The 26,503-nt window shown below is 40.4% G+C and overlaps 1 long non-coding RNA gene across 1 annotated transcript; it reads right to left on the bottom strand.

The window, feature by feature from the left end:
* Positions 1-8,819: 8,819 nt before the first annotated feature.
* LOC130699306 (uncharacterized) lies at positions 8,820-9,500 on the bottom strand. The gene is made up of 3 exons (XR_009003410.2): positions 9,291-9,500; positions 9,095-9,227; positions 8,820-8,945 (listed from the first exon to the last, which is right to left on the bottom strand). It is a non-coding gene; the product is annotated as an uncharacterized LOC130699306 (long non-coding RNA).
* Between the last annotated feature and the right edge of the window lie 17,003 nt (positions 9,501-26,503).

Here is a 26,503-nt window from a genome sequence, read left to right as displayed (position 1 = left end):
GGGTCGGTGAGGATGAGGAACAGAGAAGAAATCTGATGAAAACGACAGGTTATACTCGTTGGATATGCCGTCTGTTTCTTTTCATTTTATCGTTTCTCTTTGGCTGTCCTTCAGTTTCTTTATCTTCGTCATCTTTTTTTTTCCCCTGTTGTTTATTATTTTAACCATGACTGCTTTATGTCTACCTTTTCTCCCCGCCCCTTGTGGGCAACAGTGTCTTTTTGGACTTGCGTCACTAGTGGGAACTGCCATACCCGCTCACCTATCTGCGCTTCTGTCACTCTCCACTAACCTTATCTCCCTTAAAGAACAGCCTGGACTTATAAGCTACCTGGACGGCAGCCGCCTGTCCCATATGCGTATTTACACTTTTCAGAGTTTTGGCTGTCTCGTTAAGCGAACACTACTCCCTGAAGAGTATTTCCATATTACGTTATGTCTTCCTTGCTGCAAGTTACCCTTTGTAGTGCGTTTTCTCTCATTTCTCTCACATAACGCAAGATATGCACAACGGGTCCTTTTTGTTTTGGTCGTCTCAGAATGCGCTACAGGATGGTTATCATAACACAGAAATACAATGTAAGACCTTGTCGGCGACTCGCGTTGATTTTCTTTTTTTTTTATGACGTCTGTCACGCAAATATGACTGATGGCGAAAGTTGGGGCTGTACAGCAGTCAAAAATTTGAAAAAGGAAAAGAAGGAACGCAACTTCTTGTTTGCTTTTCGCGCAGTGGGAGAGACAACTTGATGAAAAAAACTCAATACCCCTGTAGACATATGATCGCTAGTCAACTCTGACCTTTCTGTTGGTTGGTTTGCAACTGCTGGCCCAAGCTATATGATTGGCAAAAGCGAAACAGATGAGAAAAACAGCTGCAATCTACAGCCAGCAAAACAGCTACTGTAATTTGTGTGTCATTGAGTTGAGTTTGGATCTCTTGATTGTATGGTTTGCATTATTGCTGTGTTTCCATCACGGCCGTAATTGCGCCGATAGCAGGAGGCATTGTTTGTCTTCTAAGAACACTGATATGCATATATTCATTAACAGATTTTGCTAAGCAAATGGCATTCGAAGACGTTCTGAGAGTCAAGCTAAACATTCCTCTCCGTTTCCCATACAAGCAGCAGAATAGAAGTTTTTGCTTGTTGATCCAAGGCATGGATGGCCAACCATATCTATAAGGCTTAACGTTCTGAAGCGTATTGGTCATGGATGTGAAATCGTATGCAAAACAGGTCTATGATTCTTTTCTTTTTTGTTATAAAAAAAAATACTTCTCTTTTTTTCCAGCTCTTCTTGGTGAATCGTCGAGAACTGCCAAGTCATTTTCCCAGCCTGAACGTGTCGTTTTCGGTCAGTCCTTTTTTTTTTGTCCTGGATCACTCGATTCTTCTACTTGCACGCGTCCCGTTTGCCCGTCATGCAGCACTTCATTTTGATTTGCTTTCCTATTTGTCCTGACATTTGCTTGACTTTTTCCTTTCAGATTGAACAAACAGACGGACAGAGACTGCTGACCCGTCCAGCTGACGCAATAGTCACTGCTCTTGGTTTTCTTTAACAACGGATTATACACAAGAAGCAGACGTCAGTTTGCTTAATTTTATGCTTTTTCTTAAACTCTTTGCTCTTCTTTTAAAATATATACATATTTTTTTTTATTCCGCCGCTCTCTCGTGCTGTGTGTGTTCACTTCAGTTCTACTATTCTTAAGGAATGGTGGCTGTCAGTTTGAGTTAAGATAAAAATCGACTCTCTAATCAGTTGAACAATCCATTCGTTCTAGGTCGGCTTGTGCTGGCAGAGCGCGTGCTCTTCTACTATCTACGGCACTAGTTCTTCTTCACTTCTTTCCTCTCTCTCTCGTTCAAATCCTGCTCTACATAAATATTTCGTTTTCTCCTTTTGAGATTATAGCCCAGCACTACAACCTGATCACAATGTACACACGATTCAAAGAGATGATGGATTAATCACATACAGGAACACGTTAGAATACATAAAGATGAGAAATGCCTTTCATCTTTAACAAAACTCTGTGAAGAAGAAGAAGAAAAAATAAGCGGGGAAAAGAATAAACCCGTTCTCATGTGCAATTGTACAGCGTTCTTCCTTCCCCACGGCCCATTCACTAAACATACCGATGAGATCCACCGATAGAACACGAAGCCAGTGCCAGAGATTTTTATATTCGTCATTCAATAAAAAGAAGAATAAATAAAAACCAAAAAAAAAAAAAAAAAATTATATTCACCAGAAGGATATCGCATGTCTTTCCTCTTTTGTCTCCATGTATCATTGCAATCTGCCAAGGTTAACAATGACATTCTCAAGAGCCCTTTCATGTACAGGATGGCGATTTTGCATTTTTTTTCAAATGACTGGTGTACATTTTAATGATTTCTCTTGAAGCAATCTAGCGAAATTAGGTCGAAGAGTCAAATAATAATCATTTTTAGATTATATGACTTCCATCATGCCGATGACGTGCTAATGCCACCGAGGTCGGCTCTGCTCTGGATGGACACTTGTCTTGCGCAACTTGTCAGCTGCAGGCTGTGTTTGTCAATTCACACGCCATTTATGTTGTAACGAAATTTAAGGCTACCAAAAGGGTTTTCTCTATTTATTAGACAAGCTCAGCAAGCCGACTATGTATACACACAACTCTTGCTCTGCTCTAGTACACATACTACACGCTGCGATGGGAAACTTGCAAGGTGGGTGGCTGTGCTATAAACACGCAAGATCATAAGAAGGAAACGGAGGCGAACATACAAACCTATACCAAAAAAAAAAAAGAGCAGGAGGTAATATGAAAGGAAGACGATTTTGTTTCAAAAACGAAAAAAGCCAGAAGGAAAGAAGAAGAAAAAAAAGATGTTGTATACACCGGGCTCAGGAATAAACAAGGACATCCAGTTCATAAGACAGAGGAGAGAAAGAAAAAAAAAAGGAGGGTTTAGAAGGTATAATAATAAGCAAAAAAAAAAAAAAAAGACGTTATAAAGCGCCGGCCATGAAACAATAAACAAGCGAGTTGAGGGAAAGAGTCAGAAAACTGGTGCGAGTCCCCCGTTCGTTTTTGCCTACAGACACGCCAAAAAGGCAGCGCACCAAAACATGTGTGCAGTCCGTTATCCATCAGAGAAAGGCGTATGGGATATAACCACAGCTCTCGTAACAAGCTGCACCCTACGGAAGAACTACAACGCGGCTGTATAAGGGAAAAAAAGCTGTCGGGCCGTGGATGTGCGCGTCACGTGTAAGAGAATCCCCGCTGTCTTCGCCTGCGTGTAAACAACAGCGTCGCTGCTCTCCGGCAACACGTCAACAATTCAGCAATACAGTCGGTATAGGATCCACGAAGACCTACGTATCAACCATTTAAAAAATACAAATTAAATTACACATGTTTTTTTTCAAGGGGAAAAAAAAAGTTTAATTCGTTTATTGGTCAGTTGTATTGATGTGATTTCTTTTTCCAGTGGATTTACGAGGAAAGCAGTCAACTGAGCCGACTGTATCGGGAGGGGTAATGGGGTCTAAAAATATATCACCAAAGACAGACGGAGTCCGAGTTGGTTTTGTTATTGCATTTGCTTCGGTTAGCATCAACAAACGTCAAACTGCCGGTATAGAAGCACACACAGGCCAGTGAGATTGCTGCTATTTAGACAAGCCTTACCTTATTACAAACCGAAAATTGCCCTGCCACTCTTCGTTCAGGCGCAAAAAAAACAACGGAGAGATATAAAAATCTAAAACAAGTGTCTAGTGAGTCGTCAGTCGTAAAGATCGCCCTGCCATATACGAATCAATAAATCCTGTTTTTTTCAGGAGAATGGCCCACACAGAAGAAACAACTCGTGGGCGTCGAAAACGTAAGGATCGGGTTGCATTTTGTTCCCTTCCAATGTACAGATCTATAACCTCTGCTCTTTACTGCACATCTGTATTTTAAAGACACAGCCACATAGAAGGGGGAAAAAAATGAGCTACATAAGATAACCTTTTGCACATTCGTTATGATTCTACTGGACTTTCCTCCAGCGTTTCTTCCACACTTTCTTCTTTGTATTTCATCTTATCTTTTTGTTGCAACCCTTTTTGGCTGTTGCCAACATCCCGTATAAACGTTGGGTTTCAACCCCACGACGACAGACGCCAAGTTTCTAATAATAATAACAAAGGGCTTTTAATAATAGTTTGGAATCGAACAAGAATAGATAGAGGTGAATAAGTACATTGCGAAATAGAAACAGATCAAGGAACAAGTCGATCGTCTCCGCACGTATAGCGGATGACTATAAATAATAGCGGCTTGGTGGGACACGGCAGATCCAATGTAGTAACTATAAGCTCCAAGTTAAACACACGAGCTGGTTAAGCATTGACATAAACAATCTTCGCTATAGCTCTACGTCGCCCTTTGTTCCTCGTCGATTTATCACACGGGCCATGTTACATTAATCATTTGGCCTTGCTTGTGTTTGGCTGTTGATGCCGTACAGTCAAATCCATCTTCGTGTGTGTACCTCCGCTTCGTCCGCTGGAAGGCCAACCTTTTTTTTTTTCTTTCTTTCTTTGCTTTCCACTCCGTGTGTCGGTGCGTACATGTTTGTACACACACTTATACAGGGCATGTGTATATAAATATATTTATATACATAGACCGAGTGTGTGTGTATCTATAGCACATGATGGATCCGTGTGTCAGCGATGGATGCACCAGAGCTTATACACTTTCCAAAATGTCTTGCGCATTTTCTTGACTCTCTAGTGTGTCATTCGATACGGCGCCGTCTCGACGTTCATCCATTCATATTGTGAAAATTTTTGGCTTGAACTTTTCCGCCTCTCTCTCTCTCTTCAAACTGCCTGGTTTACTCTTCGAATCCAGGCCGACACTCAGAAACAGAGAAAAGAGAAAACGTTATTATTTTCACTGTTGTTGTTGCACTCCCGATGTTTGAAGAATTTTTTTTTTTTGGGAAAAGAAAAAAGGAAATATCCAAAACTGGATCGTTTGATGCTCCGTCGAGGAATGCGAAAGGAGCACACGCAAGGAAAAGAAAAGATTCTACTACTTTTGCCGATAGAACTGATAAAAGTCTATAGAAAAAAAAAAAAAAAGAATAAGAACCTCTAGTAATTCGAAACTTCTTTTATAAATACCTTTGCTTTTTCGTCTATTGGTTGAAAATAGCGTCGATATTATAAATATTTTCCTGTTCTTCTATTCCCTTTTTTTTTCTTATTCAAATGGAAACGAGTCTAAAGAAAAATTGTTGGCATTCTCCGCTTTCCCTAGTCCGAAGAAACACCCAATGCCATGCCACAGCGATTGGGCCATACCACAACATTTTTATGTGGATGCGTCTGATGAAGTATTTTTTGTTTTTGTTGGGTCTGGCGTCCTTCTGGTCCGTCCTGTCGACATTGCATATTTTTGAATGCAGTCAAAGCATCGTCACATAAAATAGGCAGGCGGGAAAAGTTCGTTGGGTATTCTGCTGACTGACCCATTACGAAAGGTAAATCAAATAAATTTTGGCATTAGATACGGACAGCTCGTTGTCCAGAATTAATCCCGCCCGTTTAAACAAGCCGGCATCCATGCGGATCCGCTTATTGCTTAGTCAGTGTACAGAACTTTTGCGAGTTACATGCAAATGAAAAATATTAGGAACGTGATCAAAATAATCGCAAAAGTTTTTGGGAAAAAACGTTTTCTCCGGTCGCTGGATTCAAGTTGACCGTAAATTACAGCCGAGGATTTCGTGCCTTGTCGGCCTTTATATTCTTCCCTTTTTCTTTTTGAAAAAAAAAAAGCTGGACGTGTTCTCCTCCTACAGGCCATCTAGGAGAGCGACGCCGACGCTGTTTATTTTTAGGCAGCTTTTTTTCATTCTTTTCTCCACAAAAACGGAGGGAAATTGCAGGGGGATTGCCACACGAAAAGACGAGCCGATCGTTGTATGTGTGCTTAACGTTGTTTACCGGCGTCTGACGCTCCATCGGACCGAGAAGGCCAGAATCGACACGGAAGATTTCAAACGAAACCAGAAAAGAAAAAAAGAAAGAAAGAAAGGAAAACATCAGTTTTTTTTCCTCCCACTTTATATCATCCAGACACGCCTCTTTTTTATCAACTAGTATTTTCATCGGTGGGATTTCACTGAACAGAGTTACTGGAATAACTCGGTAACTAATCTAAAAAAAATACAAAAAACGAACGCAATATTTGCGCAGCTTTTATTTTTGTGTGCTTCGTTAAAAGCTGGAACATATTCAAAATGAGGTCGCATAGCTTTTCCTTCCGCGTCGCAAGGCAAAACGTACCGCTCAGTCGGCCTTGGTATTTTCTGCGGGGAACCATTCCCGCGTTTACCTTTTTCACGCCCGATAGATGGCATTCAATTCGTTCGGGACTGTCCGCCCCACCTAGAAAATCGAGCTCAGTTAACCACAACCACAATAATCATAACAATAACAATAAATATAAATTTGTGTGACAAAACAACCACACCCAAGGAAGCCAAGTGAATCATGCGAGGCAAACGAAATGACTTTGAACGAAAGAAAAAAAAATAGAAAAAGAAAATAATAATCTAAATGATGAAGGTTTTTACGGTTGCACATGGAAAGAAGAAGAACATATAAGCAAATAACTTAAGTTTTTCTGGGTTTTTTTTTTTTTTTTACTTCTCGTTCAAAATCTATCACGACGATGAGGCGCCAGAAGGGCGACGTGCTAGCCTTATTTTCCTAAGCCATCATGTCGTGGCCTACGCGTTGTTTGTTATTTGCGGGTTGTTATAATAATGTCTGGCGGGCGGACAGCATATAGAACATGGTCAGATCTGAACCAGCAACCCTTTTTTTTCCCTCTTCAGTTTTTTCAGTTGAACTGTTTGTTTGTTGTATTATCTTTACTTATTAAAAAAGGAGAAATAAAAAAAGAAGGAAATTGGAGGATAAATCCTTGGTCCCGTGGTCTTCCTGTCTCATTTTTTTCCCCTTCTTTTGAGTTCTGAAACGTATATAGACACGCATGCACAAACAAAACTCTGGGTGAGCAGGTTTTTATTTAGGCTACGATGTTCAAAAGCCTTCGTCGATTGCGTTTCGTGACTTTGTATTTACCTCATCAGCGACGATTATGCTGACGCGTAACGGTGGCGCGGCACAGAGTTTTGTTTATCATCAACAGTTATACCATAAGAATAAAATAAAAATAAAAAGCGAAACGTCCCTCCAGCGCAAGTCCGTCATCAACAAACATTGAGAAAGTGGTACGATCGATTTTTAATTACATTTTTCATCATTCCTACAGATGTTTGTGCGGGTATAGTTTTGTACATCCTGCATTTTTTTTTCTCAACAACAAAAAACAAACAAACAAAACGCAACAACAATTGCATATTTCAACTAAAAACTATCATCATCTTCTGCTGGGCTGATTAATCGATGGAATTTCAAACTCATTCCAGTCACTCGTATGCAGCAATAAATCTTGTTCTCCTCTTTTTTTTTTTTTTTTTTCTTTTAAATCAAAATTTTCGTCCTCCAACATGCAAAGGAATTTCAAAATGGCGCGTCGTGCTTCTTAAAGAAAACCGACAAGAAAAAAAAAAGGGGGACGATTGCGTTTGATTGTTAAAGAGAGGAAAAAAAAAAAATAAGAACATTTGGGTTGCATCCCTCCGGTGGGAGAATTATCGGGTGGTCTACAGACAGCAGACGCGATGGGCGCAGACATGAAGGATTGTCTTACACGGATGGCGAGGGGAGCTGCTGCTGCACTGATGGGCCGTAATTTGTTTATTGTTAGCCGTCAGTTGAAAGAGTTTTTGCCGGCCAAAAAAGAGCGAAGAAAAAGCTCGGGGAGGAAGTAGAGCGACAGAGAGCAACGCCGTCTCCACCCCTCACGGTATTTATAAATACACCGACGGCCGCATCTCCTTCCTGTACATCTTTATCGCACACCCCAAGCGACCAGCCCAAAACATGTTAGAAATTTCAAACCCTCCCTTCATTTAGAGCCGCTCGCGTATACGCATATCCTGAAATTTTGCATAATTCGCAAAGCGATAATCACGTATGGCATTCAGCCTCTGAACAAGAAGGTTCTCTTCGGGAATTTGTGAAATCGGGTAGAGATTTTTCTTCTTCTCCTCAGTCAGAGATTGTGACATTTGTTGTGTTGTAGTGCTCCATCACGTCGACAGAGTGGTGACTCGCGTTTTAGCCGGTCGTCCCTTTCTTTGCCTTTCCCGTTCGAAAAAAAAGGGAGACAAGGACGCTGGACACGACCGGGAGAAAACGGGCTAAAGTGCTTTGGCGTGTACGACCCATCCATGGGGATGCGATAACACAAAGTCGGAAATAACGAGAAGCAAATCAGCCGTGGCGTGCGGACGGTTGTCCTCGGCTTGGCCGATAAAAAAACGAAAAGGCCATCGAGAGAGTGCGCACCATTGCGGATGACTATCCTTTCGTTCACCGTGTCTTTTGTTTTTCAATTCTCCCGCGGCCTCGTAACGTCCGCATCCCTGAATATTGACGAGCATAGCTTTAGAATAATTTACCTTTTTTTGTTTTTTTCCCTACCTCAAGAAAATGGGTAGTCGCGACAAATTGGCGACGAGAAACGTGATAGCAATAAAAACAAGATAGAAAACTACATTTTCCATCGTCATTAACGTATTAGAAAAAAAAAACAGTCAACTTTAGCCTATTGAATTTCGTTTATTTTTTCCAAAGTCTTTTTCTTGTTCTTCTCTCATTTCGGCTGTTTGTTTTTCTATTGTTGTCTTTGTTTTCTGACCTTTTCGAAATTCGAGACGGTTTGTGATTGTTGAAGATGACGTGCTGGCTTATTGACCTGTATTAGCCACTACTGGCCACCGTTCGTTTTTGTTTTTAACTGCTCACTAAAGGGAAATAATTCCAAAAAAGAATTTTAAAAAACAATAGGACCGACCGTGAGTTAAGATTATAATTTATGCGGGCGATATTATAATGAAGGTCAGACAGAATGGGCAACAACACACACACGGGCAGACAAAAAGTATGTACAGACCGGGGCGCGGTTGATGGCTTTCAAAGAGCTCCTTGTCACTCGCCTTGTCGCCAAAAAAAACCTGTCCGTCAGTGTACGTTTTCTTTTTTTTCTTCTCTGATATGTGACTGGCACAAGGCACTCCAATCACCCCCTGTTAACGAGCAAAAAGATTAGGGCATTCCGTGACTGCGTATAGATTTTTATGTACACGCACCGCCAAATGGACATTGAGGAAATGTTAAACAATAATCACACACACACACACACAGAAGGTCTTGTGTTTTCGGTTAGAGAGGGAGAGAGAAAAAAAAACCGGCGTGTGACCGCTAGTTTGTTGACTCACGCTCACTTTTCCTGTTGGGAAACTCGACTAGAATAAACCATCTACGTCCATACACTGTTTAAATGCACTGCGGTGTGTCGTACACACACCACACCAGTTTGTTTGAAAAAAGAAAAAACTGGCTCTCCCCACCAGATCGTTCATTGAGATACGATTGGTGGAGAGAAAAAAAAAAACAAAACAAAGCGCACGAGCGACTGCCTGATGCGTTTAAGAGCTCAGGAGCCCCCCCCTTTTTTTCCCCTCGTTTCTTAATATCTAGATAAATTTGCCAAATGGCTGCTTTCATTGTCAGATAGTAGTTATATTACGCAATGGATTTTGACGAACAAGAAATAATATCAAACCCATTTTTATATTGGTTTTGACAGTCATAGGGTTGGATCACGAACGGTTTGATGTGAAGAACCAGAATGTTTAGTTAAGCAAACGCTCAGCTGAGAGATAAACTGCGTATGCAAATTCACCAAATTATTTCGAAAAAAAAAACTTCTTTGATCCACACGTCCTTCCAAAGGGAGATGGAATTCTTTCAACCAGCGAATAATGCATTCAAAGTCAGAGAGGGAAGAAGGCAAAAAATGTAGTTTATGTAACGCACAACTTGTATCTGGCATTTTCGGATGGCTTTCCAAACGGGCCGGTCACTGAACTCTCAGTCTGACTAATCCAAATGCCAAACGCTTTTGTTTTTTGTTTTTTGGTTTTTTTTTTCATGTATTCCCTTTTTATTATTATTATTATTATTTCAAAGAGAGAACATAAACACGCGAGACGAGTGGCAACGAGGAATTAGTTAAGCATTTAAAAAATAAAAGGTGGAAAGATGTCGTATTAAAACGAAAGAAAACTAATTCACGATACACCCATTGTATTCAAATGTCGATTAATGATGTTCGCCTGGAGACAGACTAAAGTCCAATTGTTTACAAAGAAAACTACTTTAAAAAAAGAACTTTTACTTCGCTATTGTTCATTCATCTATACGATGAAATGGGGAAAAAAATATCAGAGTCAAAGAGGGAATAATACGAGTCGAGAATGAAATGAATTTTTATAATTGCATCACGCAGCCTGTTATCTTTGCATTCGCCGTGTTATTTGTTTGCTCAAAGAAAAACTCGATGCAATAAAAACAAAAAGAAAAGGTTACAAAGAATTTTTTTTTTTTTTTTTTTTCAAAAGTGGACAACAAGAGACATAAGAGAGACAACAAAGAATTGGGAACAAGAAAAAAAAAGAGAACGACCCAAGTGACTAAGCAAATCCACGTCTTTTGTTTTGCTCTTTCTCTTCTCCCCATCATGTCGTTTTCTTTTCTATGGAAATGCGGAGATAAAAAAAAGTTTGGACACAGGTGCTGGGGCCCCAGCAGCTTTCAAAAACAAAAAAAAAAAAAATAAATACGAATACCGAGAGAGAGGTCAAAGAAAATTACAAAAAAATGTTGACCAAATGCTTAAATGACGTGAAGTTTCTGAGCGGCTGTTAGAACTACTACATCTCGGCTAGTGTGTCTTTTCTCTCTCTCTCTCTCTTTCACGTCTACGAGCACAGTGTGTGTTTTGTCTGCCGAATGTCAACACAACTGACAAATTGCCACTCTAGTGTGCGCTGCTTCTTCGACGTGGATGTTGTCCAACCACTGCAGAGGCTTTTTCGTGCGGTAACCCAACCACCGAAATGGACCAACACGTCAACGGGGGGGTGCCTCCTTCAACAAATTGGCGAACAACGGCTACTCGTCAACTAGAGAAAAAGCCGTCCGAGAGTCTTAAAAAAGAAAACACGCCACAAAAAGTAACAACAATAAAAATGTCACTGACGCCAAGAGAGAGAGGTTCTTTTTGGCAAATCGATCAGCTGTTGCTTCTCCGGCTGCGCTCGTGCAAACTGCAAAACAAAAAAGAGGGGCAGCAAAAGTAAACATGTAGACACACAAGGATATGTCTTTCTTGCATATTATATTAGTCTATAGCCTCCGCCATTCAGGAGCCAACTGTTCCCTCAATTTTTTTTTTCGCTGCTTTGCAGATTAGCAGTTGTGCATTTGGCGTTGACAGATGCCAAGAAAATTTTCAAATATATCCTAGTAGGTCACCAAAAACTATGCACATCAGAGAGACAAAAAAGGCCACACACTAAAAAAAAAAAAAAACAAGAAGAAGGAAGAGCTACGATATGTCGTGAAACATTTGCAGCAGCTTCAGCTGGTTTGGCCTTCGTTCCCTTTATTATTTTCCACAATTTTTTTTTTCTTTTACGATAGCGCGTATAAAATAATGAAACACGCAACTATCGTCAGCGTATATGATGTGTATTTATTTAATTTATGCTTGTAATTTTGTTTTTGGTGAGAGGGTTGCAAAAATACACACACACAAAAAAAAGGCATTTGAGCAAGAAAAATCAAGGTGGTTAGCGACTGTTGTACCTCTCCGTTGTTCCTGATCTTTCGTTTTTTTTTTTTACGCTGCCTTGTGTGGTTGCTCCTAATTACCGATGCCTGCTGGAAATCAGCATATGGCCCTGCGCTCTCCCGTGAGATGAATGAAAAGCAGCCATAAAAACGGCCGTAAAAAAACATTCCGGAATGGAAAAGAAACTGATGGGGCACCTTCATTATAAGCAACAGCGAGGCCTTATTTTTTTTACGTTATTCATATAAATAATTTGATGAGCTACGGGAGAGGGAAAAGAAAAAAAAAAAATAGGAGGTGAATAATAGACAAAAGACTGACAAGATGAGGATCGTTCGACCGGTCCGGGCGGGCTGGCGGCTTTTTAGACACAAGAAAAAAAAAATATCTATAAAAAACGCAAAAGGGTTTTTGTGTTGGAAGTTGGTCCTTTGGGTCAGGTATTCTGTTTGGCCAGTCTAACATAGTAATGCTCTGTGTGTGGCGAGAGTGGTGTGTGCCGGTGCTTCTGTAAGCGCGGCTGCTGCGAACGAATTAGCAGACGGTGGAAAAGAGATAAAAATGAATCAAGAGAACGAGAACAGGAGAAAACGAGAAAAACAAAATATATATTCATGGCAGTCGCGTAAAAAAAGGGTGGCCAGCCCTCAAGCGACACATTATTTTCAAGACTTTGTGTAGACTTGGTTACGTACAAGCCGAAGAACTTGGCCGTAGACATGAGAGAGAAAACGGCATTCAAGTGGCGAAGAAAAAGAACAGCCCAACAAATGTTTGAAAAGGGGAAAAAAAAATTGAATAATAAAACAAAAAAGTTAGAGAAAAAGGGGGGAGACGCAGAATTTTTCTCTGTAGGAAGGTGAAAAGAAACAGACGTCCAACAGCCAGTTCCCAGCATCAGTTCTTTTTTTCCATCTCTTCGCAGCACGCACCGGCCATTTCTCATCGTTCTCCGATCCTCTTATTTATTTCCTTCTGTTTTCTTTTTCTCCCCTCTAATGTATTTCTGTTAGAACACCAAAGCGCTTTCAGCCCTTTTTTTGCTTACCAAACGGAATTGAATTCATCTTTCGCCTCTAAAGGGCATCAACATCCACGAAACGTGGATATTTGTTTTGCCTTTTTCGATTATGCGCTATAGAAGAAGAGAAACGAAAGAAGAAAACACACAACTGATCACCCCCCCAAAAAAAGAAGAAAACATTGGCAGCAATTCAAAACAGCAACGATCACACAGCACGTCAGACGTCCAGCTAAGCGCCCGTATCCGTCCCCCATTTCTCTTGTTTCGTCCCATCTTCGTCTTTATTGATGGGTCATACAGCCCTGGACGGTATCGAAGTTGGAAACTTTGTATACATTCACGTTAAGCGAAAGAAAAGACGGCCGTCTTCTTTAATTCGTTGACAACGGCAAAAGACGACGTGACTGGAAATGGCAAACCTAATGGCGCTGTTTCATCTCTTCCTTTTCTTTTTCTTTTTTTAATATAGTCAATCTTACGAATCTAACATCTCTCCCTTTTTATTTTTTGAAAGATTCCTAGTTGGGCAAATCGTCGGGCCAGCAAAAGTTCGTGAGTCGGTTGGGCGACACACAACAGTTCGTTGTCGTCTCGGTCGATTACGAAAAACAACACGCGGGAATGCACGCACGGCAGCTTGGACAAAAGCGAATAGCAAAAGAAAAGAGAGAGAGAGCCCCACAATCAAATAATCTAAAGAAATAAAAAAAATATATAAAGGGAAAACAAAAAAAATGAAAAATTAAAATAGAGGTCATCCAGAAGACTTTTGTCGACCTAGAAATTTGAAACTCCTTTTCTCCATTTGACCGTTGTCTGTCTTGTTATCGTCTATTTCTTTGACTGCATCCAAAAAAGAAAAGACGGAGAACTTTGTGTGTTTGGGTACCTACTTTGTACACACACACGCGCGTCGATAGTTGAAGTATAAACAGAGAAATAAAAACGGGCACAAAAGCCATTTGGCCAAAGATACTTGTGTCAGATGGACCGTCCGATTTTGGAAATCGGTTCGTTGAATCTTGTGCGCTGTCGTCTATAAAGTTCGTCCTAAAAGAAAAAAAAAAAAGGTTGAAAAACACCTTCTATTGGCCGTCCGTGTCGTCGATGTCCTTGTTTTTATCCAGCCGCCGCCGACTGTTGAATTCTTAATCACTGTCCACCCTCGGCTTCTTTGCCGATTGTTTTATCCCTCTCCTTCCCCAACACACGTACACACCACTTTAAAAAGCTAAACGTTAAGAAAAAAAAATATATGTAATTAAAACGGTCTTTTTAAAATGTTTTCTTGTCATTGTCCGTCTATAAGAAACAAAAGAAAGTCAGAGGGAATATGGATGTCCCTCTTACTAAGATGCCTAATACGCGCATCCCTTAGCGATTGATTTAGTGTTGGCGACTACAGCCAACAGGCATCAACCGAAGAGAGGGGGGGGAGTGATTCAACAGCAGTGCAGCTTAAGAAAGGGCTTTTATTTTTCCTTAAAGCTTTAAGATGCTGGCAAAGGAGATAAAGAAAGGGCGAGAGAAATCTACATATACAACTGGACGAGTGGGGGAGGGTTTTTTGTGAGTTTCTTCGGAGATCGCAGAGGAACTCGCTGAGGCTCGGGCGAAGTGAGCGCACGCGCGTACTTCACCTAAAAATAGGGGGAGAGAGAGCGAGAAGAAAAAAAAATATGAATACAGACACACACACACATAACAGATGACGTATACTGACGACGATGATTTCAAGTGCGTCGTTCTGTAGGCGCCGGCCACTGTCTGGTCCTTTTGACTATCTGTCTCCTCACTTCGCTCATCTTCCTTTAATCCTATAATGCGCTGCCCTAGCTGTTATATTCATAGCCCTCCTCCACTCTCCGCGGCCGTCTCTTCTCAAGCAATCAAACACGAGTGTGTGTCCAATTGAAGTTGGCTAGTCGCCATACAAAGCTGCTGATTATGTCATACGAGATACGTTTCACGCTTGGATCCACTCGAAAAATGTGAAATTTTCTAACTGATGAGCCACATCTTCATGTCCAGTCATTCGCAATCATCACCCGAGTTAAACACACACATTTTTTTTTCCCCTAAAGGTTATTTCGGATTTGTTCTGCGTTATCGTACGTTCCTAATGACGAAGGCGCAATCCGACCGGTTTAATCCGCATTGCTTCAAATCAAGGGAGTAATGAGAACAAAAAAAAATTGGCTGCGTTGCTTTCGTTGTTTGCGTCGCTCAAATTGTTCGTGATGATGACTCGCAGGCCAACCATTGCCGCCATAGAGATACACGATAATAATAAATTCTAAGAACATTAAGGATTGCACTTGATTGACGATAAGATTCTACGAACCCGAACGTCACGTGTGTTTTCTTTTGCCCATCGTTTGGTCTTGGAGACTCATCAGCACGCGACCAGATCGTGTTAGTTTTTGTTTTAAAAGACTGGCAAGCAGAAAAATCCAGATTTTTTTTTATTTTTTCTTCAAATGTGAACGACAACAGAAAATGGTGGTTTCTGTCGTCAGAGGTTCTATATGGAAAAAAAAGAAGGGGAAAAAAAAAAACGAAAAATGTCGATGACTTCGGGAGTGAGGGTGGGTTTGTGTGGCTGTTTAAATGCAGAGGCAAAAAAGTCCATCTGTCGCCACGGTTGATTCATTAGCCACAGTCAAGTCACGTCAGAGTTCAGCCGCATAGCTCTAGGATTTCAAATAGAGCATCCTTAAAACGGGTAATAATAAAAATTCAAAATGAAAAAGAAAAACAAACATTCCTGTTGCTTTTCGTTCTGTCTGGCTTACCTCTGTCTCCTTTTGTTACACTCGCTTCTTTTCTTTTGTTTTCCCAATGTTTCATTCCCCTCCTCATATAACCGGCCTTTTAGCTACCATTTACAAGGCCGAACATGTGCTGCAGGAGCAGTTGTGTTTGTTTCTCTTTCTTTCACACACACACAAAAAAAGAAAACGCATTCCTCAGAGGAGCGAACGCATGACGACTGGTCCTAGTCACGCGGGACTGTCACTGTCCGCTCACCGAAAATGGGTGAACGAAAATCGAGCAGACAGCATGAGCCAGGTGCATTATTAATGAGATTGCCGGTCGCTCTCAATATGATGGAATATCCATTAGGCAACGAGTGGGAGCGAGCGTGCGCGTAATTTTAATAGCCCGCGATACGTCGCACAGCATATCTGCAAAAAAAGAATAAAAGAAGGGCGATATCTTGTAAACATAAGAAAGGGGAAAAATAAAAGAAACAAGATAAGAAGAAAAAAAAATCGGATAAGAAACAAAGAGAAATAAAAATAGGACAAAGTTGAAATGCACGAAATCACCCGAGGTCTGCGTGAGTTTGCGTGTGCGGTCCCTTTCAATCATTGCCAACAAGGCAACGTATTATGCACTCCCCCGATACTGTCCGCGAGGTAGTACACATTATAATGCTATTCATATTGATGACTATACTATGATTATTTGGCACGAAAGTGGCGAGCTTCATTCCAAGGGAAGACACGGTTGGGTAGGTCACAGTGACGCCCACCTCATCCCTGTAAAAACTAGAAAACAGGCTGGAATTTGATCCGATTAGAAATGATGGACAGACGAATCAATAATACGTACGATTTGAAATCATCCTTTCTCAGTTGTTTGTATTGTCCTTCGCGTTCAAAGGCGTAAAGAAATATTCATTGGTGAAAAATGGATTCTCCCTGAATCGCATCCATCAAACGATTCTAATTACATAGAACTTGCAATGAAAGTCGATCCGCACACGGCCTTTCCATCTGATTACCATAAAATCGGCTGATCTTTTTGGGGGAGAGGCTTTGCACAGTGGGTGGTCGGTTTGATCTAATAAACACAGTGATTAAAAAAATGAAGGGAAAAAAAGAGAGATTCCTCCATCAATTCGCTCACCGAAACACAGACCATGTTTTTAATCTTATTTTTCTTTGCCACTCTTCGGGGTCAGAGGGTGTGGTACGACCAAGATAGGTCGCAATTCATTACGGCCATGTTGTTGATGGTTAGCCATTCGTAACACAGTGCACTGCCTTGTTATTGTTTGATGTAATGTGATTTCCCTTCTACCTTCCTTTGTTTGGTTTGTACCGTAAACTCGAAACCTAATAATGGTTACGTGCCCGTCTATTTTTATAAATTCTTTTTTTTTTTTTAATACACATTTTTTTTTCTCCCCCATTGTCGCAGTTGGTAGTTATTGGGCGTAGTAGAGATTTTTTATTGGCGCCTTGCGGGGTTCTTGTCCTTATAGGATAATCACTTTGCCTCCCGTTTCATTAAATACGCCTGTTTTTTTTTACCTGTCTGTTACACGTCCGAAACGAAGCGCTTTTCTCCAGCATTCGAAATTCATTGGAATTGCTTAGATATTTACAGCAGATATGGCTTATGTAATAGGTATACGTGGTATATACCCCCGCAGTTTTTGGCTCTTTTCAAAGGCGGGTGGACCGACGGGCGAGCCGCCATGCTTTACCATCGTCCACCTACATTTATGCAGTCATTATTCCAGGTAAAGAAAAAAAAAAACATGTTTAAGAAAGGAAATGGAACAACTGACGCCAAATTTCCAACTCGCTAACGTACATACAAAAGTAGATGGGGAGCCACAATGCATATTGCAATACACACCACAACGCGCATCATTTTCAATTCTCCTGCAAGCGAAAAAAAAGGTGAAACGAGATGATATTTTTTGAGACTCGAAAAAAGAACCCCAGCAACGAACGGCAAAGAAAATTACACAAGGGCCTTAGTCACGATGAGGGCAGCATTTAAAAAGAAATAAATAAACAACCAAAGCAAATCCTTGAGCAGGTGTGATGGAACGTCCCCTACTTGAATATCTGCAAGTCAATGAATCGTGTTATTAAAAAAAAAATAATAAAAATAAGAAACCCTTTGGGTGGTTAGCAAAGGTAAACAAAAGCGAATGCAACCTTCGATATCCTGCAGGATTTCGGGTATTTCCCTTTATTTAAAATTGTGAAATCATTCTGAAAGGCAATCAAAATGGACGACGTTGGAAAAATCATGTGAAACTTCCAGACTTTGCTGTTTTGTATCTGAATGACCCGAAATTTACCACAAATGATGGTCGCCACACGACGTGTCATTTGAGCTCGAACTGGAAAGCTGGAGCAACGACGCCGTTCCGTGAAGAACAAAAGAATGCAGGTCAATTCATTTCGCCCATTTCGCCACCGTGTTTTGCTAGTTGCGGTCGTCTTTCCATCGACACCGCTTTTATTTTCTTCCTAACCCAAATGCAAAGAGGACCCGCATAACAAAGGAGAAACAAAGAAAAGAACCAATAAGCGCAAAGCGTCCGTGTAATTAGTCAAAGTCCCCCCACCCCCTCTCTGCTCGGCTCAAGACTTTGAAATAGCAAACGAAGCCAAGTTTGGTGGCTGAGGCGTGTCGTCTCCGCACAAATAACAACGCACAGTCCCGCGTGATGAAAGCGGGAATAACTCTTATAGGTTAAGGATTGCTGATTTTTTTGGTTTCTCCAACAAACACACACTTTCTTAGCCATCATTTTTCTCCCACGGTCTGTTTGTGCCATCTCTTTTACCTTGTGCGGCAGTTGCTATATGAACGTATGATGTCGTGATTCACGGGGAAGGAGGGGCTGCAATAAAACGCCGTATAAGCATTACAAGTCCTTATGTAGACGAATAACTATTTACAAATAAAATGGATTTAGGTTGTTTGTCGTCGTTCGCCGGCACGGAACGAGTCACGATGATTCCCTACCTTTTTCGGGGCCGTTTGTTCAGTTAGTCGCACCGGCATTTAATGAGGCCTATTGCTGATTTTTGTAGATTAGAATTTTTTTTTTTTCTTTAAGTTTTACCTCATTTTGAAGCCGTGACTTGTGACTAGAGATGAGAAACTACGAAGATAACGTGCGTCGAGGGGGGAATTGTTGTGTGGCAAACGAATAAGGCCATTGACCTGCCCACTTTGGAAAGTTAAATTGAAAACAAAAAACAGAATTGTATATGCTCTCGTTTATTGTCTAGGATTTAAAACCCCTAAAAATAATAATGCTGCCCTTATAAGAAAGGAAGAAAGAAACAAAAAAAAACAAAAAATCCATAAATACATCAGAATGCGCTGCATAAACAAAAGGTTGAGAAGCCTTGACTGGGCATAGTCTTCACACCTGAGAAGTTATCGCCGACTGCGTCTAAAGCTATTTGGTCGAATACGATTGAAAATTTAAATCAGTTTTTCAGCGCTTTCTTCGTGAACCCACCTCCTTTCGTTTTGTTATTCCTTGCCTATTATTACGGCCGGTGTGAGCCGTAAGGACGTTAAACAAACTGTGGACGTGGTCTTATGATAGTTTTCTTCTGTATGCTTTTGCTATTGCCGAGTGAGACGAACGAGAATGGGGAATGAAGGTATGAAACTGTTTTTCTTTTGCATTTCGTTGTTGTGTTTCTTTCTATTTTCGTTAGTTGCGCTGATGGCAAGTTAACGTCGTTCTGGAACCCCCCAAAATATTACGGCCTGGCCAGTCCAGGCCACTTCTTGATTTGCTGCTGGAGGCGAGACATGAGAAGAAGAAGAAAAAAAAAAAGAAATATGAAACGACCCAAATGTAATATTAAAAAAAAACAAGTCGAGATGCGGAGGATAGAAAACAACAACGACCTTCCATTCTATTCCGTTTTAGTATAAATTTTTTTTTCTTTTCTCTCTTCCATTTTTGAAAAGAAAAATGCCTTTACACGTCAAACAAAAAAAAAAAAAATCGGGAGAAAAAAAAACAACAACAAAACAACGTTCGTTCGTTCCTCTTATCTCTGGCCGTGTAGTTAGTTTGAAAAAAAAAAAAAAAAGATGAGAGAGTCGGAGAAGAGGCGGAGAGCCGATCCAAACTAAACATACATATAGGGTAGATGAGTAGGTGCATTTGGGTGGGGGGTATGGACAGTGCACATGGGAAAGACAACAGCGTTACAGGTAAAAAAAAAAAAAAAAGTAGGTGGTTGTTGTTGATGGTGGCACCCAGAGCTCCTTGTTAGGAGCCGCCATCTTTGCCAGCCAGTCCGCGCGACGCTACGGGCATAATAATCATTGATCCTCACGTTCGCTGTGTGGCCCGTCTCTCCCCTTTCGTTTCTTTTTTTTTTACCTTTTCGATAGTTCTTTTTGGGTGCTGTGGTGCCTTCTCATAGCCTGGCAAATGCAAATGAGGCCGCCCCGACCTCACGTTCGCCTCCTTTCTCTCTCGTTGATAAATGGCGAGCGACGCAACAGACAAATATCAACAAAAACAAGACTGACTGCTGCGCGTAACCTCTATACACTAAAGATTAATCGCTAGTCCTCTATATAACTGTTAGCTTCGGTTAAACTACGGTTTCTCTCTGTCCTCTATTTTTCTAATTCCATCCTCTTCTCCAAAAAAATCGAGCAACATTTTTGTGTCTATCGTATCGAGCGCTGTAGCGATTGGAACTCGTTACATTTTAGCATTTCTCTTCATTGGTCCGTTTTGTTCGGACGATGTCAATTGCTATTGGCTGATCGATCCATTTGGCAATGGAACCGCAATATCGGCAATAGTAATCTTGATGTAATGCGTATTCAGGCGGACGGCCACGTAGACGGACATTGTCGCGACAAAACTCGGACAAGAGCGACAATAACAAGAATCCATTAAAAATGTGGGCATTTGTAAATCGAGTTTTTGTGTGTGTTTTCTGCCAACACAAATTATCTTACGCCCATTTAAACTCTTACGTTTTAACGATTCTGAAAGCTTTATTTTTTTGACGTTTTATACGAAATTTTTCATTGGAAATGCTCAGAAAGGGAAAGAAAGGAGGCGTAAAAAAAATAAGAAAATGACCATGTTCAACATTTGAATAACACCACACGGTATTCTTATATTTAAAACAATAAAAAGACAAGAGATTTACACGTGAAAATGCCCAAGACGCTACAAGAAAAAGAGGGCTCAAGATTACGAAGTTGGAAGGGGGGGGGGGGGGGGGGCTCCGAAAACAAAAAAAAAAACTGTTTGAATATTCGAATCACGCTTTAGTCATCCCCAAACTTGTCTTTGTTCTTATTTCTATTTTCCTTTTCTCTTCTTTCTCCAGGCTGTGTCTACATACGTTGTTTGCCTCTTGTAAATGTTTTTGTTATTATTTGCCTAGTGTCAAATGTTCCGCAAATCGAAAACAAAAGAGTGAACGAAGGTAACAACAAAACGATAACTCATATAGATATAGTGCAGACGTTGTGCGCATAATAAATCCCGTTACGTAATGCCATATCGTGGGTGTTATATAGCAACAAGATAGTCTCCGTTAAGGATGCGATAAAAATCAAATCCAAAAAACCAAAAAATTACAAGATCTTATCGGAGCGTGGTATTACGTCACGCAACCGACTCACCTTTCTCCGTCCTAATCAATCATGCGGCATTGTAATCACATGTGACCTAACCTTTGGGGCTTTCACCGTGGCCAGCGAGATTACAATCAACCATATAGCAACACGTACAGCTTTCCATTATTATTAAAATATACACGGCAGAATATCTAACGAGCGTGTTTTTCTCATCGTTCTCACTTCTCATTGGACGTTCTAAAATTGAAAAAAAAAAAAAGAAGCATAAAGATAAAATATATGAGGGGATGTTTACCGTTTTTTCGATTATGTACACCCCGAGATAAAACAAAGCAAAAAAAAAAAAAAAAAAGAAACAGTAGATCGCCCATGTTCGAAATGGTACGCCCCGGGTGGTCCCTATATATTTTGCTCCCGCCGCCATCGCTGTTTTGCCACCTCGCCGAAGATGTGGAAAATAAAAAAAAAAATTAAAAGGAAAAAGGGCGAACTTCTCTTTTCTCTCACATTGGAAAGAAAAAGAAAAACAGAAATTAAACAGGAAAGAACTGATTTACAACTCCAGCACCTTTCAGTGATGGGATTTTTGGGTATATTATACAACCCAGCACGGCTGTGATTTATTAAACCAATATCTGAACAGCATACGCACATATACCATATCTGACTTAACGTGCAGTAATAGCTTATTCCTATTGATTACTTTTCTGGGATATTTCCCATTTTCTTCACCCTTCGTTAACCACTTGAGGTTATTTGATTTACCTGCGTATAACCGTGGGCACCTATTAACACAAACAATAAAGGAAAAAAAAGAAGAAAGATAAAGGAAAAAGAGCATGGAAACGAATAGAAATACTTTTCAAGTTAGACGTTAATTTTATTCGAAATAAAAGGAAAATGTATTTTTTACAATGCAGCAGCGAATAATAATAATTAGTACCCGCAGATTTTCATCACTGTGCGAAGCTGGTGTGAACTCTTTCCTGTGTTCACATGCAGAACATGTTGCTGGTGGCAAGAAAAAAAGGGAATGGAATCCAGCACTTGTTGACTATGCCTTGATATCCTGCCTTGATTACCATAGTACACATTGTCAAAGGCTGGGAACCGTTTGAAGCCGCTGACCGCTAAAAGAAACGACACCCAATCCACTGTGTATCTCTCTCTCTGCTATACAACAGTGGGAAGATGGGCGAAAAAATGAAATGAAAGGGGGGGGGGGGAAAGCGGTTCGAATAATCAGTGAATATAACAGACGGAACAAACAAATGAATGCCGCAGATCCGGTTCTCTTTTTTTTTAGTAACAACTGTTTGCCACCTCGAACCACATGTGATGGACAGGCGAGACAAAGCAAAAGGACAAGTTGAAGCCAGGTCATCATCAGCTAGTGAAACGAAGACGAAAGAAAGGCCAACAAGCGGATAAGAGGTCAAAACCGGATCATCAGAGTCCATGCGGAGTCGGAATTTTACATGTGGGAGGGGGTGAGGAATCAGCAACACAGTTCCGCTGGCCCCCTTTTGTTCGTTTCTATCTCACCGCATTTTTTTTTTTCTGTTTGAGAAGGGGAAAGTGTCACTTCCAATTCCGCCAACAACGAGGGAAAGAGAATTTTGAAAAGGGAAAATAAACCGCAGAAGATTTTTGGCTGTTTTCAATTTATGTCTTTTTGCTGCTTTTGCCGGTTAGTTTGTAACCGGACACTTGCCCGATGTCCGTTGGACACACGTCGCCCATGGCGAGTGTTGGTCCGTTTTTTTTATCTCTTTTCTCATGTTATCATCTTTACCACAAAACTTGCGCAACTCAGAAACCTTCGTAATTTGGACATTTTCAAAGACACACACACACACACAAGAAGTCGAGATTGGAAAAAATGATGGCGGCCTTTTATCCCGAACGAAAAAAACAACAACAAAAGAAAAGGAATAAGTGACAGGACAAAAGAAACAAATAAAAAGATGATTCCTCTATTTTTTTTTTTTTTTTTTATTATTGTTGTTTGCTATTATGAAACATGGACGCTATCGTTTCATCCGTCTGTCTATCTCGATATAAATCACTTGACTCTAGAACGACGCGACAGGACGACACAAATGGCGGCTACATTTTTCACGAAAAAAAAAGGGGGACAAAAACAAGTGAAACTTCTGCTTTACCTCGAACTTAATGGCCTTTACGTCTCTTTGCTGACCGGTGGAATGCACCGTATCTCAAGAGAGTCGTTATTAACGATGATGAACGGGACGGATGAACGACGACCAACAGTGAACGTCACACGCGCACGATGCAAATGAAACGGGAGTATTTCGAAGAAATACGCCGACCATGAATCGAAACAGATGGCCATCACCAAAGTATGAAATAAAAAAAAAAAAGAACGTGCCCTTGCCAATTCAAAAAAAAAAAAAAAAAAAAAACTATTTGCGCAGATAAAGTCAGAATGGGGACGAACAATCTACCAAGATTTTCATCTTCTGTCCTCTTGTTCTATACGTCCGTGAGATTTACCGCGACATGTTTCTTTTTTAGTTTTGAATGCAAACGATTCACATATACGTGTGTCCGGTTCTCTATATTTTTAAATATTATTTGACTTATTTCTCTCCATTTTCTTCTTATATTCGAGTTTGTTCAACAGCAGCAGCTGCAGCCGGGCTGCTCACAAGTCGTTTTTATATTGATTGTTATAGCCCATACGAAGTGTGTGTCTGCTATTGCGGTGAGGTCTTTCTATTTTTTTTTTTTTTTAATCCTCTTCTTTTTTTTTAACTTTTCGCCAGTAATTTACGAGCCGCTCTTACCGTCTCTGGCAGCTTATCTTATGAGGAAAAGATTTACCTGCTCGCCGCTCACGTTTATTTATTTTTTTTATTTATTCCAGCCATGTATTTTTTTTTTCTATTTAATATTTTTGATTCCGTCTTTTCTCTTTCTTATATCATTTTTCTATGGTAGCCAATAGGAGCAGTAAGTAGTCGACTATCGCGTAATTTTCGGCCATTTTTTTTTGTTTTCTAGTGGAAATCTCCACTGGCATCCGTGTAATAATCGTCGTTCATCAGAGGGCCTGCCTCTTTATCATCCACCGCTTAATGCTCTTTATTATTCCCTTTGTCTTGTGCTCTTTCCGTTGATATCCTGTGCACATTGCTTTTTAAGAAACAGCAGCATACGAGTAGCTAAGGGTGGTCCGTTTCCAGCGTCCTTGGTGGTTCTTAGCAGGCCATATAGACGGCCGACATTCTTTCGCGAGCTAAGATTATCTCTTTCTCACACACACACACACACACACTTTATTCTCTTTTTTGTTTCAAATTTTCTCTGCTGTTGTTTTATTGTCCATCGTGTGTGTGCTAATTTAATTCAGCTGCTTCCCGTTGCATTCGTTACAGCTACACGCAATATGACCGTGTTGCATTGATACGCGCCGAAAACAGCAGGCCAAAACGGGCATTCGTCCCGAATTCCGCGAAGAGAAAACCATTGACTTTCAAAAAAAAAAAGAAAAAAAAAAAAATACAAAGACCCAACAACGACAACAAAACAAAAAAAATGTGAAGGAATGTCTCAAATATAGTGAAGAGAAATGGCGGCCGTCGACATTCCCGACACCTTTGCTTTTTACCTCTGAACAACACCGCAACAAGTTTCAAAATGCGCCAGCCAAAATATTGTGGGACTGGAGGTCGAAACCTTGACACTTATATGGCTACAGTCTCAGCTCGGCATCGTTGCAGCTGTTTGGCCCACTGCTTACACGGCCAACACGGCTGGACGTGTATTTAGAGTTGCTGCATGACTGTCCTACATACCGTTTTACCACATATTTGCAGCCGAGCTCTTAATTGGCAAAAACAAAAGCTTCAAGTGAAGTCATCCGGTTTGTCGGGTTCGCACGCGCAACTGCCAGTGAAAGACGCACGCTCAGCCGGTTCACGTCCATATTTTTTTTTTTTCGTGATCCAGTTTGAAAAGATTTTTACGCGACGCTCAGTTTTTAATATATAGCGACAATAATTGCTCTTTTGTTTCAACTTTCCTTTTTTCTTTTCACGATGAAAAATAGCTCGTTGTTATTATCTTTGAAAAAAAAAAATAATAATAATTTTTTTTGTGCTGTTTTAATGGGCGATAGGGGAAAGCCATCGAATACTACCGTAGCAGTAGCAGTGCAACTGCTAAACGAGAAAAATGAAAACCACATGGCTGACGTTTGGAGCCGCATTTCACAGACACATAATAAGGAGAGAAAGACACTGAAATATAAACGGGTCTCTCTCAAACTTTCCTGCGCAGCATTCCAATTTTTTTTTTTTCTTAATTTTAAATCTCTCCAAAAGATCTCGAGCTGTCGAGTTAACTGAATTAACTTCTCGTTGACGAGTTCAAAAACAGGGAGGAGACGCGAGAAGGACAGGATGGAGGAAAAAAAAAAACTTGAATTTTATAGGGAAAATGTTTTTTGTTGTTTTAGTTTGTGGACACGACACGTAAGACATACGTGATGATGGTCGCGGTGGTATGTAAAATTAAATCCAAACTCGATCGCGTGTTTGGCTATCTCGTTCGACAGTTGGTCAACCAAAGCATTGTGCAAGGTCTGTTTATTTATTTATTTGTTTTTAAATATATATATATATTTTTCTTTTCTTTATTAATTAGGGGTAGTTGCATCGGTGCCAAACCTTGTAGAAAGATGATGATAAATCAGACAATTAGATGACTCCAAAAATGGACTGGCGGTCATTTTAAAATGAAGTGTGTGTCAAGAAAAAAGAAAAGAAAGAAAAAAAGACGCATTTATACGGCGAGAAAAATCGAAATGCAAAGGGGGATTTTGTTTTATGGCATCAGAGAACTTTGAGGAAGAACGTTGTCATATGCTTATCTTTTTGTCTGTGCTTATTCCACCAGCGCAGACACACGTAACATTAAACGTGGTTGAATGAAGATGATGAATAATAGATTTCACTCATCGCCAATGGATCGCAAATGATTTTCATTTTTTTTTTTTTTTTTGGTTGTCTTTTTTATTCTCCCATCCATATCGTAAATCAATTGGCTTTTTTTTTTCCTAAGGGTTTTCGATCGTCGAGTTCGTTTCCAAAAATGGTTGAATCGTCCATCTTATTCCTGCAAACGAAATGGGTGTCGGAGGGAAATGAACTTGATTCTCTATGTAAATGTTCTTCGTTACTGATTGGATAAAAAAAAAAAAAAAACATCAACGTGTT

This window comes from Daphnia carinata, chromosome 7 (assembly GCF_022539665.2).
Source record: "Daphnia carinata strain CSIRO-1 chromosome 7, CSIRO_AGI_Dcar_HiC_V3, whole genome shotgun sequence".
In the NCBI taxonomy this organism is placed as follows: domain Eukaryota; kingdom Metazoa; phylum Arthropoda; class Branchiopoda; order Diplostraca; family Daphniidae; genus Daphnia; species Daphnia carinata.
Note: the sequence above shows the minus strand (reverse complement) of the source record. Positions and strands in the feature narration are given on the sequence as shown.